The sequence below is a fragment of the Rana temporaria genome, chromosome 12 (assembly GCF_905171775.1).
Source record: "Rana temporaria chromosome 12, aRanTem1.1, whole genome shotgun sequence".
Classification (NCBI taxonomy): Eukaryota; Metazoa; Chordata; class Amphibia; order Anura; family Ranidae; genus Rana; species Rana temporaria.
Window position 1 is genome coordinate 91,098,446 of NC_053500.1, and position 18,672 is coordinate 91,117,117.

Here is an 18,672-nt window from a genome sequence, read left to right on the forward strand (position 1 = left end):
ATTGCGACGTGCGTACGTACGTTTGTGAGTCGGCGTATCTTGCTCATTTGCTTGCTCAACGGAAGCGCCTCCTAGCGGCCAGCGTAAATATGCACCCTAAGATACGCCGCTCGTATCTTAGGCTAATTTAAGCGTATCTGGTTTCCAGAATACGCTTAAATTTACGACGGCGTAGATTCAGAGTTACGACGGCGTATCTACTGATACGCCGGCGTAACCCTCTCTGAATCTAGCTAATAATTTTTTCCCTCAGTTTGGGCCGATACGTATTCTTCTACATATTTTTGGTAAAAAAAAATTGCAATAAGCATATATTAATTGGTTTGTGCGAAAGTTATAGTGTCTACAAAATAGGGGATAGTTTTATTGCATTTTTTTTTTTTTACTAGTAATGGTGTTGATCTGCGATTTTTATTGTGACCGTGACATTGCAATGGACATATCGGACACTTTTGACACATTTTTGGGACCATTCACATTTATACAGCGATTAGTGCTATAAACTGCACTGATTACTGTGTAAATGTGACTGGCAGGGAAGGGGCTAACACTAGGGGGCGCTGAAGGGGTTAAATATGTTCCCTAGTGAGTGATTCTAACTGTAGGTGGAGGGGACTTACAAGGGGAGGAGACCGATCTGTGTTCCTCTGTTCTGGAAACACACATCGGTCTCCTCACCTCTGACAGGAGGTGGATCTGTGTGTTTGCACACACAGATTCACACTCCTGCCGTGATCACGGGCAATCGCGGGTGCCCGGCGGCCACATGCACCGGGTCCCGAGCAATGCCGTGACCGCCCCTCCAGCGGCCGGGAAGCCCAGGACGTCATATGACATCCACCCAGAGGGAGACAAGGTTCCTGCCAACGTCATTTGACAATGGCTCGTTAGGGAACTGGTTAATCTCCAGGTCCTAGGTGGTTTGACTATAGGGACCCGCTATTTTCCTTCAGTACAGACTATGATCTGACAAAAGTCTAGGGCAAAAGGCTGCATTTAACAGATGAGGCGCTAGTATCTGCGATAGAGGAATAAAGTCTATGCGGGACATTGAGTCAACCAGATTGAAAGATTATATCAATCTGGCGAACCTGGTGGATGTACATGGCAGGGCAGGTTTTTTTGCTCTTTCCAGGTCAGGGTTTAGGGTGGCATTGAAGTCCTCCAGCCAAATGGCTGGGATCGTCAGATGTTGTGCCACATAGTCAAGTCCATCTGTCAAAACTGTCATGCAAAATAGATGTGATACATAATATGCCAGCAACAAAAAATGGTGTCACCCCCCCTCCCACCAACTATAGTCCCCCCTCAGTATAGAACCCCCTCGGTGCAGACACCTCCCCCTCTCTACTGACACCCCCTCCCTCTCAGTACAGACACCCCCCAGGTAGTACAGACACACCCCCCCAGGTAGTACAGACACCCCCCCCCCAGGTAGTACAGACACCCCCCCCCCAGGTAGTACAGACACCCCCCCCCCAGGTAGTACAGACACCCCCCCCCCAGGTAGTACAGACACCCCTCCCCCCAGGTAGTACAGACACCCCTCCCCCAGGTAGTACAGACACCCCCCCCCAGGTAGTACAGACCCCCCCCCCCAGGTAGTACAGACACCCCCCCCCAGGTAGTACAGACACCCCCCCCCAGGTAGTACAGACACCCCCCCAGGTAGTACAGACACCTCCCCCCCCCAGGTAGTACAGACACCCCCCCCAGGTAGTACAGACGCCCCCCCCAGGTAGTACAGACACCCCCCCCCAGGTAGTACAGACACCCCCCAGTAGTATGACTCCCAGCGGTGTGTGTCCCACGAGTGTGGGCTCCTCCTCTGTGGGTGTAAACAGAGAGGAGGTCCGCCGCCGGGTGTACCAAGATGGCCACGGCTCCAGAGCTAGGCCGAAGCCGCGGCCTTTCCTAATGTTATGGCCGCCGCTTTCCTAATGTTATGGCCGCGGCTCCGGAGCTAGGCCGAAGCTGCGGCCTTTCCTAATGTTATTGCCATGGCGGCAATCCGCGGATCACAGTGTGTGCCGATCCGAAGGGGGTGACCCGTTCGGATCACGGATTAACGGTGATCCGTTGCACCACTAGTCTCAACAAGAACTATGTCGTCTGCTTTTTGCTTTTTAATGTAGGATAGGACGGCTGTGCATTTAACTTTGTCTCTCAACTCCCTAACGTTCCAAGTCAGGAATTTCAAAGACGTCATGGTGGAGTGTGATGTAGGTAACATAGGATTTTGATCATGTAGTGCCCTGAAGTCACACAAGAGGGGGTCATCACCCCACACATGTGGGGAAGCCCCCTAGATAACAAAGCATCTAGAAATACACTGAACATAATATTTGTACTTGATGCATTGTACTTTTGATACAACAGTCCCCCTCCCTCCCACCCAGCCCAACACCCACCCCAACTGGTGTAGGCATATTCCCATAACAAAACAGTAACTTGCATGTGAAGTGGATCGAACACTCCATTCAAGTAAAACGGTAACAATGAGAGAACCTGGATCTGGGCCCTGAGTGATAAAGGTTGATGCGGTAATACAGTCCTGTAATCATATCGCACAGGATGTAAGACTTTTGCGGCATGGTGGGGTGGATGTCAAGATGAGCCTTCACCCACAATCCAGGTCTCTCTGGTAGTGCAAGGAGGGCAAAACTTCACTGGGGGGTGTGGGCGCGGCAGACAGGAGTAGAGAGGCAGGAAAAGGAGGAGCAGTGTCCGAGGCTTCGTGCACACAGCGAAACTGTCAGCATGACCTCTTAGGCGGAGCTGTGTGTGAGAGAGACACACGGCTCAGCCGCTAATGTAGATGCGCTGGAGCCCGGAGATGACACAGGCACGGCCGCATAGCGGTAGATGAGCCGAGGCCTGTTTTAACCCTGTCCAGGCCGTGGGCGCTGCTTACCTCCCGCTGTGCGGCCTGATCATCAACAGGCCAGAGAGCAGCGGCCCGGCCCAAATGCCTGGTCTGCCCTATGGTCAGTCCGGGCCTGGTGATGGGGGGAAAAGAAAACCAGGGGTGGGAAATGCAAACGGCAGACTGAAAATATTGAAAGGGAGGCCTGATAGGAAATGTACAGTACCTGAGAAAAGGTGTAGATAAGACTTGTGGTCCCTAGTAGCAATACAGAGCCGTGTACTGTGTATTGTAGGTTGTTTTCTTGGCGCTCTAGCCAGGCAATGGTGTCATCAGGAGTTTCAAGAAAATGGTGTGATCACCATCTTCTATGTGAAGGTGAACAGCATGGAATATTTAACCAGTTCCGGACCGCCTCATGTACATATAAGTCAGCAGAATGGCACGGACAGGCACATCAACGTACCTGTACGTGCTCTGCTTGACGTGGGTCGGGGGTCCAATCGGGACCCCCCCCCGGTACTTGCGGCAGTCCGGTAAGCTTCAGGAGCGATCCGGGATGAGGGGGCGGCGGTTCGTTTTTGTCCGCCCCCTCAGGGTCGCTCCCCAGCCAATCCGCTTCCTCCCCCGCCCTCCTCCGCCTGCATTGTAAACACAGGCAGAGGAGGAAGTGATGTCACCGCTCCTCCCGCCGGTATATTCGTCCGGCGGAGGAGCGGAGACATCACACAGTGAGTACACAAGCACTACACAAGCACTACACTGACACCTGTACACATAGGCATACAATCTCACCCCCCGATCACCCCCCCTGTCACACTGTCACTAAATAGCAGTGATCATTTACTGATCACTGCATTTAGTGTCAGTGTGACAGGCAGTTAGTGTTAGGTCCAGGATAGCCCCCTACCCCCCCAATAAAGGTTTTAACCCCTTGATCACCCCCTAGTTAACCCTTTCACCCCCCTTTTGCCAGCGTCACTAAGCGATCGTTTTTCTGATCGCTGTATTAGTGTCGCTCGTGCCACTAGGTAGCTAGCTTTTTTTTGAGGTTCGCCGCCATGTTTTTATAGCGTTAGAAAATTTATGGGGGTACCTAACGCTATAAAAACATGGCGGCTAACCTCAAAAAAAAACTAGCTACCTAGTGGCACGAGCGACACTAATACAGCGATCGGAAAAACGATCGCTTAGTGACGCTGGCAAAAGGGGGGTGAAAGGGTTAACAAGGGGGTGATCAAGGAGTTAAAACCTTTATTGGGGGGGGGGGTAGGGGGCTACCCTGGACCCAACACTTTTAACCCCTTGATCACCCCCTAGTTAACCCTTTCACCCCCCTTTTGCCAGCGTCACTAAGCGATCGTTTTTCTGACCGCTGTATTAGTGTCGCTCGTGCCGCTAGGTAGCTAGTGATTGAATATTGACCAAAAAAAATAAAAATTACAAAACGTTGTCACTAAATTATATATTTCTCACACATGCCATGGTTATATGTGGAATTGCACCCCAAAATACATTCTGCTGCTTCTCCTGAGTACGGAGATACCACATGTGTGGGACTTTTTGGGAGCCTAGCCAAGTACGGGACCCCAAAAACCAATCACCGCCTTCAAGATTTGTGTGAGTGAAATCAAAAATTTATGTCCTTAGAAATCTTGAAGGTGGTGATTGGTTTTCGGGGTCCCGTACGCGGCTAAGCTCCCAAAAAGTCCCACACATGTGGTATCCCCGTACTCAGGAGAAGCAGCAGAATGTATTTTGGGGTGCAATACCACATATTACCATGGCATGTGTGAGAAATATATCATTTAGTGACAACGTTTTGTAATTTATTTTTTATTTATTTTTTTGGTCAATATTTAATCACTTGGGGCAAAAAAAAAAAATATTCCATGGACTCAACATGCCTCTCAGCAAATAGCTTGGGGTGTCTTCTTTCCAAAATGGGGTCATTTGGGGGGGTTGTGTGCCATCTTGGCATTGTATGGCCTTCAAAACTATGATAGGTAGTGAGGAGTGAAATCAAAAATGTATGCCCTTAGAAATCTTGAAGGTGGTGATTGGTTTTCGGGGTCCCGTACGTGGCTAGGCTCCCTAAAAGTCCCACACATGTGGTATCCCTGTACTCAGGAGAAGCAGCAGAATGTATTTTGGGGTGCAATTCCACATATAACCATGGCATGTGTGAGCAATATATCATTTAGTGACAACTTTTTGTAATTTTTTTTTTTTTTTTGTCATTATTCAATCACTTGGGACAAAAAAAAAATATTCAATGGACTCAACATGCCTCTCAGCAGTTTCCTTGGGGTGTCTACTTTCCAAAATGGGGTCATTTAGGGGGGTTTTGTACTGCCTTACCATTTTAGCACCTCAAGAAATGAGATAGGCAGTCATAAAATAAAAGTTGTGTAAATTCCAGAAAATGTACCCTAGTTTGTAGACGCTATAATTTTTGCGAAAACCAATAAATATACGCTTATTGCGATTTTTTTTTACAAAAGACATGTGGCTGAATACATTTTGGCCTAAATGTTTGACTAAAATTTAGTTTATTCGATATTTTTTACTTTTTACTTCGGTCTTTTTCCGTTTATATCGCAAAAAATAAAAATCGCATAGGCAATGAAATACCATCAAAAGAAAGCTCTATTTGTGGGAAGAAAAGGACGCAAATTTAGTTTCGGTACAACATTGCATGACCGCGCAATTACCAGTTAAAGCAGCGCAGTGACAAATTGTAAAAACACCTTGGGTCTTTAGACAGCGTATTGGTCCGGGGCTTAAGTGGTTAAAGAGGAACCCTCTTAAAAAAAAAACTTGAAAAAAAAAAAACCTGCAAGAGAGAGGCATAATGAGCTAGTATGCCTAGCAGTACTAGCTCATTATGAATTACTTACCTAAGATCGAAGCCCTAGAAGTGGTCCTCGATCACCTCCACCCCCACCATCTTTCCCGGAGTGAGTTTTTTTTGCAAAACAAAATACTGAAAATTTAGAAAAAAAGTTTTTTTTTTGTTTCTGTTATAAAACATTGTAAATAAGTACGTTTTCTCCTTCACTGCACTGATGGGCACTGATAATGCGGCACTGATGGGCACCGATGAGGTGGCACTGATGTGGTGGCATTGATGGGCACTAATATGCGGCACTGATAGGCGGCACGGATGGGCACTGATAGGCGGCATGGATGGGCACGGATAGGCGGCACGGATAGGTGGCACAGATGGACACGGATAGGCGGCATGGATGGGCACTGATAGGCGGCATGGATGGGCAGTGATAGGCGGCATGGATGGGCACGGATAGGCGGCACGAATAGGTGACACAGATGGGCACGGATAGGCGGCATGGATGGGCACTGATAGGCGGCATGGATGGGCACTGATAGGTGGCACGGATGGGCATAGTTGGGAACGGATAGGTGGCACTAACGCTTGTGTTGTACAGGATGCCAATCAGTGCCAAACACTGCCTGCCAATCAGTGATGCCCATTGTGGGCACTGATTGGCATCCATTGCTGGCACTGATTGGCATCCATTATTTCTGTCATCCCTGGTGGTCTAGTGTGTGTTTTGCATCCCTGTGTTTTGCATCCCGGTGGTCTAGTGGCATCCCTGGTGGTCCAGTGTGGGCATCCTCGGGGGGGGGGGGGGCTGTGCTGATAATCGATCATCACAAACCCCCCTGTCAGAGGAGCAGCCGATCGGCTCCCTGCAACAACGATCGCCGTTGGGGGGGGGCGCGCAGCGGCTCAATATCCTGAGGACGTCATATGACGTCCACTCAGGATATTGAAGCCACTTTGCCGACGTCAATCTGCAATTGGTGGGCGGCAAGTGGTTAAATGTTTTAGGCCGCATACTATAGAGAGTAACATAATAAAAAAAGAGTGCCCAAAAAGGCAAGGCCTGTTTGAGCTTCAAAAGTTATTGGATCAGGAAAAAGAGAATACTGCATCCAAAAAAAAAAAAGCTAAACAAACAAATAGCAAATCCTTAATACAAGGAAAGGAAAGAAAAAGACTAAGAGAAAGAATTTAGTGCTTCGCCTTCTAACTATTTTCCTCCATCTTTGCCCTTGGTAATCACATTAGGGAACAAAATAAAAACAACCCAACAACATCAAACAGCCACAGAAACTCTTTACGCTATCAACAAGGCTCTACTACAGTCAGCAGACATAGTAGCGCCAAAACGCGCATATGTAAAAACAACTCCAGCTGGTTTAACGACCAGCTGTTTGAAACAAGAGTGTAGAAGAGCGGAAGCAGCCTGGAAAAGAAGCGCTTCAGAGGAAAACCACACCATTTACAAGGTAATAACGAATAAATACCATAAAATCTTTAAAGCCAAAAAAAAGGATTTTTCCAATATCATCACAAATGCCCTAAACCGCCCCCGCAAACTCTTCAATCTAGTCACCAAGACTAGAGGCCCCGAATTCTGATTCACAAGAATTTTGCAACGAATTATCGGATTATTTCATTAACAAAATTGAAAAAATCTGTAATAGTATTCAGCAAAATAGAACCTTCAACGACCCCCCCCCCCCCCTAAATAACAAAGCAAATACCCACATAAAACCGCCGCAATCAACCAATTTCACTCTAAAACCCATTTCCAACGATGCCACTAAAAATATCATCAGGACTCTGAGAAACAGCACAGCGCCCAATGATATCATCCCCACTACACTGCTGAAAGAATGTGCCGATATTTTGGCTCCAGCTTTCACACAGCTCATAAACCAGTCATTCAAGTAGGGCATGGTGCCAATCCTGCTGGAACAAGGCATAATCAAACCTATTCTAAAAAAAACACACCCTTGACCCTAAAGACCCAAACCACCGTCGGCCCATAACAGCCCTAAATGTTTTCTCCAAGGTAATGGAGAAAGAAGTTGTACAACAGCTGCAACATCATTTAGACACCCATAAATTACTCAATCCATTCCAATCGGGTTTCCGTCCTGGTCACGGGACAGAAACAGCACTTCTCAAAATATGGGATGACACTCTCGAGGCAGCAGACGAAGGAGAATCTTGTCTTCTGGTACTGCTGGATCTAAGCGCAGCATTTGACACGGTAGACCACGAATTACTACTGACTCGGCTAGCCGAAGTGGCCAGAGTCGCAGAAGGTGATTTATCTTGGTTCTCCTCCTTCTTGGAGAACCGATCACAAATGGTGAAACTTGGTTCTTTTACTTCGGGAAAACGTACAGTGTCATGCAGAGTCCCTTAGGGATCCCCTTTGTGGCCTGTTCTGTTCAATATCTATCTCCGCCCTCTCTTTGAAATCATCAGTAACCAGAAGTTACTTTACCACTCTTATGCAGATGACACACAACTTTATTTTCACATCTGTAATAAAAAGGATCATTATCTTGGACTCGAGAAATGCCTTACCCTGATAGAAAACTGGATGACCAAGAGTTACCTTAAACTGAACGGTTCAAAAACAGAACTTCTCCTGTTTCAAGCCAAGCAGAAGAATCAACCCGCAACAACATGGACACCCCCGCCCATTCTGGGTAAAACTATCACCCCTAGCACCAAAGTTAAGTCTTTGAGTCATTTTTGACACCTACATGACGATGGATGCACAAATAGGGTCAGTAGTCAGCGGATCGCATCATCTGCTGCACCTACTACGCAGACTCATTCCCTTTATTCCAAAAGAAGACATAGCAGTCGTGGTGGGAACAATCATTAACTTCAGACTTGACTATGCAAATGCCCTCTATCTCGCACTCCCCAAATACCAAATCACTTGTCTGCAAGTCATTCAAAATACGGCCGCTAGACTTGTGACTGGGAAAAAAACATGGGAACCAATCTCATCTACACTGAGATCCCTTCATTGGTTGCCAGTAAAAGACAGAATTACTTTCAAGGCACTCTGTCTAACACATAAGTGTGTTCAAGGAAATGCCCCCCAATATCTATGCGAAAAACTAAAAGCGCATTACTCCAATCGCGTTCTGCGATCCACCAATCAAAATCTACTCCAGATACCCAAAGCCAGATACAAGTGCAAAAGAAGAACGGAGATTTGCAGTCCAAGGACCCAGGTTATGGAACGCTCTACCAACCAGCATCAGGCTGGAGGCAAACCACTTGGCCTTCAGGAGAAAGATCAAAACCCATCTCTTCTGAGGGCCCAGGGAATGGATACCAAGCGCCCAGAGGCGATTCAGTTTGCATGTGTTGCGCTATATACGTTTTTCACTCACTCACTTGGTCCATCAAAAATTTTTTTTTTTTTTAATATTTTTTCCCAAATATGTGAGTGTCCACTGGGTTACTTAAACTCAAACTTCTCGTTTTCGTGTGCTTGAAATGTGATATTTGTGATTTTATGTGTCTTTTTTCCGCCCTCCCACCCCTTTAACCAACCCCCTCCCTCTGTCCCCCCTTCCCCTGCCTATCTAGGCAAACCCTAGGGGCTATACTTGTGACCGATACCTGCCAACCCTCCCTTACATTCCCCTCAATAACCATATCCATTTGTACCCTTACATATTCCTTCCCACTGTTCCCTCCTCCCTCCCTTTCTTTAAAAAAAAAATGTGGACATCAAAAAGCTTCTTATTAGTGTATCACATTCATACATTTTAGTGCTTACAAGTGACTCTCCACTCAATCTCCTAGTATATTTAGTTGCGTTTTAAGACAATTAAAAATCAAATCAAATAACTGAAAAAAGAAAGACCAAAGGCCAAGAATGATATGAGAGGGAAAAAAAAGGGGGAGAAAAAAATAAATTCCACCAAAAAATGTTTTTTTTTTCCTTCCCCACCTTCCTTCTCCCCCTAAAAGTTAACCCCCCCTCCCCCTCCCCCTCCCTCCGGGGAAAAAAGGGAAAGAGATCCCGCTATTCATGGGCACAACCAAAGTGATCTAAGGTTATGTCCAAAAAAGGGCAGAGGGGGGGGGGGGGGTGTTGTGGGTTAGTCCAACTCCGGATAAAAATCCGGATACAAGAAGTTTCTTGATCCATTATAGAAAATATCACCTTTCTCTCTTGTTTTTTGCAGTGCTGTTACCTTATAATTATAGTTAAGACATTTCAAAAGTAGGGGCCGAGGGTATCCATCCTTCAGGTGGGCTCGGAATGCAACTCTATGGGCCCTTTCTATCTGCAAAAAGCGGTGACATTTTCTTTCCCCAAAAATGTCTCTAAACCAGTTCTCAAGAAAACCTATGGGGTGAGTGCCCTCACTTCATTCCGGGAGGCCCACCACTTGTATGTTTCTGCGTAGCCTATTTTCAATTTCGTCAAGTTTGTATGCCTGCCACCCCATTTGTTCCTTCATTACTTTCATCTCCTGTTTTAATGGGTATACTACATCTTCCACTTGGCTTAATCTCTCCTCTACTGCTGTTGTCCTTTGCACAGTTCTCTGGAGTTCCTGGCCCATTGTCACTAGCTCTTCCTTAATTCCTCTTATCTGGTCAGATAAACTATTTAATGACCCCCTGCATGCGTTTATGGCACTTAGTATTTCTTTCAGTGTTGGCTCTCCCTCCCTCAGTGGGTCAACTGCCACAGCAACTGCAGGGATCTCTATAGGCACATTTGCAGGTACAGTCGCATCCCCCGGGATTTCTCCTGTGGGGGTCTTTTTAATTGTCGTTTTTGAAGCTGATGTACCAAGGCCACAACTTATACTATCTGCTAATGCTCCTGCTTGTTTTTTTGCCTGTACTTAATGGTGCTGAGTCCCTTTACCTGGCGAGTTTGCTGAAGTACCGTATTTATCGCGGTATAACGCGCTCCCGCGTATACCGCGCACCCCTAAAGTTGCCCCGAATCCTGTGGAAAAAATGTTTTTTTTGTACTTACAGTTTTGGTGTCTTGCGCGGCGTCCATCGGCAGCCTCGTCGGGTCCGGCGTCCGTCTGCGGCTTCGGGTGTCCTCTTCGTCAGGGCCCGGCATGCTTCTGCGGCTTCGGGTGTCCTCTTCGTCGGGTCCGGCGTCCGTCTGCGGCTTTCTGGTGTCCTCTTCGTCGGGTCCTTCGTCCTTCTGCGGCGTCCTCATGTCCTCCCCGCTCGTTTCCTGTGCCGAGTTTGAATACTGCGCCGACATATACCGAGCGCAGTACACTCGTGTATCGTCGGGCAGTCTCGGCAACTCTCGTGCTGACGTCCTGCGCGAGAGGCGCCGAGACTGCCCGAAGATACACGAGTGTACTGCGCTCGGTATATGCCGGCGCAGTATTCAAACTCGTGGCGGGAAAGCGGGTATCAGCGTATACCGCGCATCCACGATTTTGCCCTGATTTTCAGGGCAAAATAGTGCGCGGTATACGCCAATAAATACGGTATGTGCAAACTGCTCCAGTTTGGCTGCTGCAGCTGCTTGCGTTGCTTTCTCTTTTGCAGATTGCGTTGTTTGAGGCCCCCACTCTCCAAATTAGGCTGCCCCTCTCTCTTTTTTTTGCTGCCATTCCTTGCCTTAAGACCAGGTTAGTTTTTAATAGCCTTCCCTCTCTTCACCTATGTCAAAACTGTTTAAAGAGACAAGCAACTAAAGTGGTAGAAGACTAAACTAATCTAAAATACATTTTCCCCTACTGACGGTAACGCAGTTTAGTTATTGATTACTTAGACGCACAGAAGATGCGCAGGAGCTCGTGTGAGTCTGTTACTCGCATTAAGTGGAGAGACTGACCCAGGGACAGTATCGCTAAACACAGGTCGCAGCACTGACACACTTTAACAGTTTAGCCTCCACAGCTTCTCTGTAATAGTCTTTAACCACTTCAATATAGGGCTTTTATACACCCTTCCTTCCCAGACCAATTTTTAGCTTTCAGCGCTCTCACATTTTGAATGACAATTACTCGGTCATGCTACACTGTACCCAAACCAAATTTGTATAATTTTTTTTCCTCACAAACAGAGCTTTCTTTTGGTGGTATTTTTTGTTTGTATAATCTTTATTTTCATTTTCAAATCAAAAGACAAAAACAGTATGACTTCACAACAAAGCCACAACAATCAGGGAGGGAGGGGAGGTTAAGAGGCCAGGGGGGGGAACAGAGAACAAACAAAAATGGGGGAAAGGGAAGGGTACTGAGGGGAGGGGGAGGCACCAGGGGACATGTTCAGTATAGCCGAAGCATAGACAACCATCACATTTCGCAGGGGAGAGCCGATATCCGCAATGTGCTGATGTCAGGGCGCACCCCACCCATCTCGGCCCGACCCGGACATTCGGTCCACGTGGCCAGGCCTCCCTCCTAAACTAGAGGGGGGCAGGGCAGCCAGCCACGCCACTCTAGGAGAAGCGGCAAATACAACTCCCCTGCGCATTAAGCATGTTAACAAGTTTGGAGTACCCAGAGCGGTTAAAAACCAGAGGACCGTCTAGGTAACCCAAAAAGAAAAACAAAAGGCTCCCAGGTGTCCCAGAGGGGAAAACTAGTTAAAACCAAACAGATACATAAACAACAATGAGAAGTAAGGGGGTTGAAAAGAGAGAAATGGAGTCAGAAAAGGAACAGAGGAAAAAAGGGAGAGAAGAAGGGGATAGATTAAGGTAGAAAAGCATGTGGAACAGCCCTCAATGAGATCATCTGCACGGTTAATCACTATGAAGTGAAGCTTGTGGTATTAGATTGGCAGTGCGTCTGAACAAGTCTCACAAAGGAAGGGTCGGCCAAGGCTAGCAACAAGATCAAATTTTTCGCGGGCGCCTCTACAGTCAGCTAACCATCTCTCCGCCTCCATGATCTCCCCCACCTTCCCCAACCAATCTTGCTCGCTTGGAATATGCAAGCTTTTCCAGTGTATCGGAATTAATCGTTTTGCTGCGTTGAGGAGGTGGGGGGAGAGCACTTCGCTTATAACGAGATAAGGGCATTGGGGGAGCGTGGAGCAGAAAATGTTTGGGCTGGGCCGGCATAACAATGCCCAGGCTATCAGATATATGTTTGCTAACCACGTCCCAGAACGGCCGCAGCACTGGGCACTCCCACCAAATGTGGAGAAATGTGCCCTTCTGTCCACATCCCCTCCAGCACCCATCGGAGGCCGTGGGAAAGATTCTGGCTAGGGTGGTAGGAACCTGGTACCACCTCGACATCAGTTTGTAGTTCTCTTGGGTCTTAGAATCTACCGAGCTCAAGTGTGTCAAGGAAGTATAGATGGTTTAGCTGTTCCCCGGTGAAGTTGGACTGGAGATCCCTCTCCTATTCCTTAATAAAGAAGGGTGTGGGGCTAGGTGTCGCCTCCTCTAGCAGTCTATAAAGTGCCGAAATCATGTTGGGCAACGGGTCTTCAGACTCCTAATCCGTGCTTGTTTATGACATTTTGTGACAAAAGTCTCTAATTGTCGGTGTCTCCAGAAGTCAAAAGGGAAGCTACCATATCGTCCCCTCAAGGCATCTAGTGACATCAATGATCCCCCCTCCATGAATCCTGCCAGACTAACAGTTCCGTCACCCACCCAAGTCCCAAGGGCGGCTTTCATCTCTCCAGGAGTGAACCACGGGTAACCACACACAGGTGCCAGTGGAGATGTCTGCGGCGCCAGGGCTAGGCGGCTATTTATTCTGTCCCACAATGTCAGTGAGTGTATTGTCAACGGAGAGACCCAGTCAGAGAGCCCCCTGTCTTCCGGGGGAACCCAAGGTGCATAAGATAAGTCCCGTCCAGCCATCGTCTTTTCCAGAGGTACCCACAACTTAAAAGATGTGTGAAACTTCCAGTTCAGTATGCGTTGTAACGCAATCGCCTGATAGTATTGTGGTATGTTAGGGATGCCCAGTCCCCCTTTCAGCTTGGACCTTTGTAGTGTCGCCATGGCGAGCCGGGGGCTCCTGCCTCCCCACACAAATTTAACAAAAAGGCTGCGAAGGTTTGTAAAAAAGCCTTTCGGCAGGCGTATCAGTACCATTAGCAGGAGGAAGAGAATACTGGGCAAAACTGTCATTTCTAAGATGTTTGTCCTACCCACCCAAGTGAACTGGGCCTTGTCCCATGTCTGAAAGTCCTGAGTGATTTTCTTCAGTAGGGGGACATAGTTGTGTGTGTATATAAAGAGTCTAGACGATTCATAAGCTGGACGCCTAAGTATTTCATTGAGGAGGTAGACCACACAAATGGGAAGGAGTCTCTTAGTGAAGTTGCCAAGGTTTGGGGGATCGTAATCGGCAATATCTCCGATTTTGCGTAATTTATTCTAACATTTGAGACCTCTCCGTACGTATTCAGTTCTTGCACCAGGTTTGGCAACGAGGCAAGAGGATCAACGACATGGAAAAGTATATCGTCCGCATAAGCGGAGAGTTTGTGTACAAGGGAGCCCGCAAGCACCCCCCTGATGCTCCGATTCGCCCTGACCCTCTGCAGCAACGGTTCTAAGACCAGAGCAAACAGAAGGGGCGAAAGCGGGCACCCCTGCCTCGTGCCATTCCGGATAGGAAATGTTGCAGAGAGGCCCCCATTTACCTTCACCCGGGCAGTAGGAGACTCAGAGTGTGGAGATCCAGCGCAACATGTGTGGGCCTAAACCAGTGCCCCTGAGCACAGCGTCAAGAAAATTCCAATCCACGCGATCTAATGTCTTCTCAGCGTCAGTAGACAAAATCAGGTAAGGAGGCATCCGATCGCGTGTGTGCGCCCAGTGCACAAGCTGGATGGCCCTATTTGAGTTGTCCCTAGCTTGCCGTCCTACTATGAAACCGGTTTGGTCCGCATGCACTAAATCAGGGAGGAGATGTTTTAAGCGATTGTCGAGAATTTTAGAAAAGATCTTGAGATCCGTATTTAAAAGGGAAATGGGACGATAACTCTGCGGTTGAGTGGGGTCTTTACCGTCCTTTGGGAGCACAGTGATATGCGCCAGCGAGGACTCTTGGGGGAGGCGTCCAGTGGTCGCCAGGCAGTTAAGGAGAGCGCAAAAGGGGGTCTGTAGCCTATCAAAAAATGTTAAATAATAAGCCTTAGTGAAGCCGTCGGGCCCAGGGCTTTTGCCGAGGGTAAAGACTTAATGGTGGCCAAAAGTTCTACTGAAGTAATAGGGCGTTCCAGGTCCACTACCTGTTCCGAGGATAGGGTGGGGAGCCCAATCGAGGAGAGATACTCGGCAATTCGTGCCTGTTTGAGGGCCACATCTGCCGGAGAGAAGGCGGAGTTCAGATCGTACAAGGCCGCGTAGTAGTCGCGAAACATGGACGCGATTTTCGAGGTATGTTGAGCAGGCTCTCCTGATGGTCTCCCGATGCCAATAGTCTTTTTACGGAGCGCGCGAGCCAGCAGCCTGCCGCACTTGTTGCCATGCTCGTAGTAAGTATGCGGTTAATTTTACGATCCAACAATTTTGAAAAAAGCTGCCTGAGCTGCTTGTTGGGCCCCGTACACACGACCGAACATGTTTGCTGTAACTGGTCCGCGGACCAGTTTCAGCAGACATGTTTGGTCGTCTGTACAGCCGAGTGGACAGGATTCCAGCGTACATTTGCCCGCCAGACCGTTTTCGAGCGGGCAAATGTTTCTAAACTTGCTTAGAAACATGCCAGCTGGAATCCTGTCCGTCGGACATGTTCGGTCGTCTGTACAGACTTACCGTACATGTCCGAGCGGCCGCCATCCCTCACATGCGTCGAATGACTTTGACGCATGCGTGGAAGCATTGAACTGCCAGGGCCGCGCACGTCGCCGCGGCGACGGCGCGGCCTCGTCGCCGCGTATCGTGTACGCGCGGATTTCTGTATGATGGTGTGTACAGCCATCATACAGAAATCTCCGGGCGGGCATGTACGCTGAAAACGGTCCGGCGGACCGTTTTCATCATACGTGTTTGCCCGTCTGTACGAGGCCTTATTATTGTAAAATTTTGCAAATAAGTAATTTTTCTTCATAAATTTGAACCAAAATGTATACTGCTACATATCTTTAGTAAAAATAACCAAAAAAAGTGGATATTATTTAGTCTCTGTGAAAGTTAGTCTACAAGCTATGGTGCACATCATTTTCTTTCTGGGGGAGATACTTGCTGATATATCAGGTCAGTGACAATTTCTTCGATAAACTTTATGAAGATGGTGGGTCTCTCCGTTGATTTTTGGTAGATGATGAAAGAATTTAAAAGGGCCAAATGAAAAAAGTAAATTGCAACTTTTTTGTACCAGAAGAGGGATTTTCGGGATGAAAGATAGGGCTGCCACATTTGGTCATTTAAATCCACCCCCCTCCATGAATTTATTGTATTCATTGATGCAGGAAGGGCTTGCGAACGGTTCTGCGTCTTCTGCAAAGTTCCACCAAGGTGTCATCGTGGATGGTGGACATCATGTACACATCTTTCCTATCCCTCCACTTCACAGCCAACACTTCCTCGTTCCTCAAGCTTGCCAATTCCCCCCTTTGAATGGTTGTGGTGACAAGACGCTGTGGGAAGCCCTTTCTGTTTTTTCTTGTTGTACCACAGGCCAGAGTTTTTTTAGGTGGAGGTGGCGGAGAAGGGGCAGGATGGTGTAGTAGTTGTCCATGTAAATGATACCCCTTTTGGAGGAGTGGGAATGCCAAATCTCAAACAATTTTTCCACTTATTCCCATGTACGATGGACACTAAGGCCCCATACACACAAGAGAATTTATCCGCGGATACGGTCCTGCGGACCGTATCCGCGGATAAATCCTCTCAATGATTTCCGCAGATTTCTATGCGATGGAGTGTACACACCATCGCATTGAAATCCGCACGGAAATCCTCTGGCGATGACGTGTCGCGCCGTCGCCGCGATTATGACGCGGCGACGGGCGCGACGCTGTCATATAAGGAATTCCACGCATGCGTCAAATCATTACGACGCGTGCAGGGAATCCCTTTGGACGGATGGATCCGGTGAGTCTGTACAGACGAGCGGATCTATCCGTTGGGATGGATTCCAGCAGATGGATTTGTTGTGCATGTCAGCAAATATCCGATCTGCTGGAATCCATCCCAGGGGAGATTTATCCGCGGAAAAAGATCCGCTGGCGTGTACACACCATAGGATCTATCCGCAGAAACCCATTTGCTGGGATTTATCTGCGGATGGATTCTATCGTGTGTATGGGGCCTCAGGGGCCTGGAGCTGGGAATCTTTGCCTTCGTACACGCGGAATGAGTGCACATAACCGGTGGCGCTTTCACAGAGCTTGTTGAGCTTCAAACCATACCTTGCCCGCTAACTGGTGATATATTGCTTGATTCCCAGCCGGCCTGTGAAATGCACCAGGGATTCGTCCACAGAAATGTTTTTGTCAGGGACATAAAGTTCGGCAAACTTCTTTAATTAGGGGGCGAATTTTATATACTATGTCAAAGTTTGGGTGATTTGGGGGGGCACTGTGAGTTGTCACTAAAATGCAGGAGCCGCATTATAATTTTGTATCGGGACCTGGGCATGGCTGATGAAAAAATTGGCATATGGTGGATGGGTTTGGTCGACCAATATTTATGCAAATCATTTTTTTTGTAAGCCCCGTATTGAGTGATATGCCGCGTACACATGGTCGTTTTTTGTCTTGTAAAAAAACGTTGTTTTTTATCATGATAAAAAACGTTGTTTTTCAAACTTCATTTTAAAAAACGACGTGCCTACACACCATCGTTTTTTCAAAATGCTCTAGCAAAACGCGGTTACGTACAACACGTACGACGGCACTCTGTTTCATTCAAGCTCGCGTCATAACTTGCTTCTGAGGATGCGCGGGTTTAAAAACGTCATTTTAAACTTCGTTTTAGCCCACACACGATCATTTTTTATGACACAAAAAACGACGTTTTGAAAAACGACATAAAAATTGAAGCATGTTTGATTTTTTTTTTTTTTTCGTTTTTCAGAAGACATAAAACAACGTTTTCCCCACACACGTTTTTAAAAATGTCGTTTTTTTTTAGGCATTAGGCCTAAAAACAATTTAAGCTCCATAACTGTTAGGGGTCTCCATTCAAAAGGGCGGGCATAGCTTGAGCTGGGGTTGTTTCGAATAAATTGTTGGGCAAAAAGGTTGGTTTGGTCCACGATGCCTTGAACTAATTCGTCAGGGAAAAATAAATAAATAAATACATTTCTGAAAAACCCTCAGTGTGAACCTGTACACCTGGCTGTGCTGTGAAAGGGGGATCGTGGCTGACCCTGTGCTAGAAGACAGCCAATGGGTTTGCCAAGGAATCTGGTAGATGGGTTTGGGCCCTAATTCTTTGGCGTGCAATTCTGGGGCTTTCCTCCTGGGGTCTAGCAGCACTTGTACTGGGCCTCCCCTCCAGGGGCCAGATTCACGTACGAGCGTGTAACTTTGTGCGGGTGTAGCGTATCCTATTTACGCTACGCCTCCGCAACTTGGACGGGAAAGTGCAGTATTCACAAAGCACTTGCTCCGTAAGTTGCGGCGGCGTAGCTTAAATGGGCCGGCGTAAGCCCGCATAATTCAAATGTGGAAGAGGTGGGCGTGTTGTATGTAAATCAATCGTGACCCCACGTAAATGACGCGCCTAACGAACCGTGCATTCGCGCGCATGCTCAGTATCACGTCAAATTTACTCCATAAGATACGCCAGGCCCATTGCCTGTGACGTAAACGTAACCTACGCGCAGCCCCCGTCACGTACGACTTGCGTAAACAACGTAAAAAGATACGCTTGCCGACGTCCATACTTTGCATTACCTACGCCTCATATAGCAGGGGTAACTTTACGCCGGGCGTAGCGACCGCAAGTACGTTCGTGAATCAGCGTATCTACCTAATTGATATATTTGACGCGAAAATCTACGGAAGCGCCCCTTGCGGCCAGCGTAAATATTGC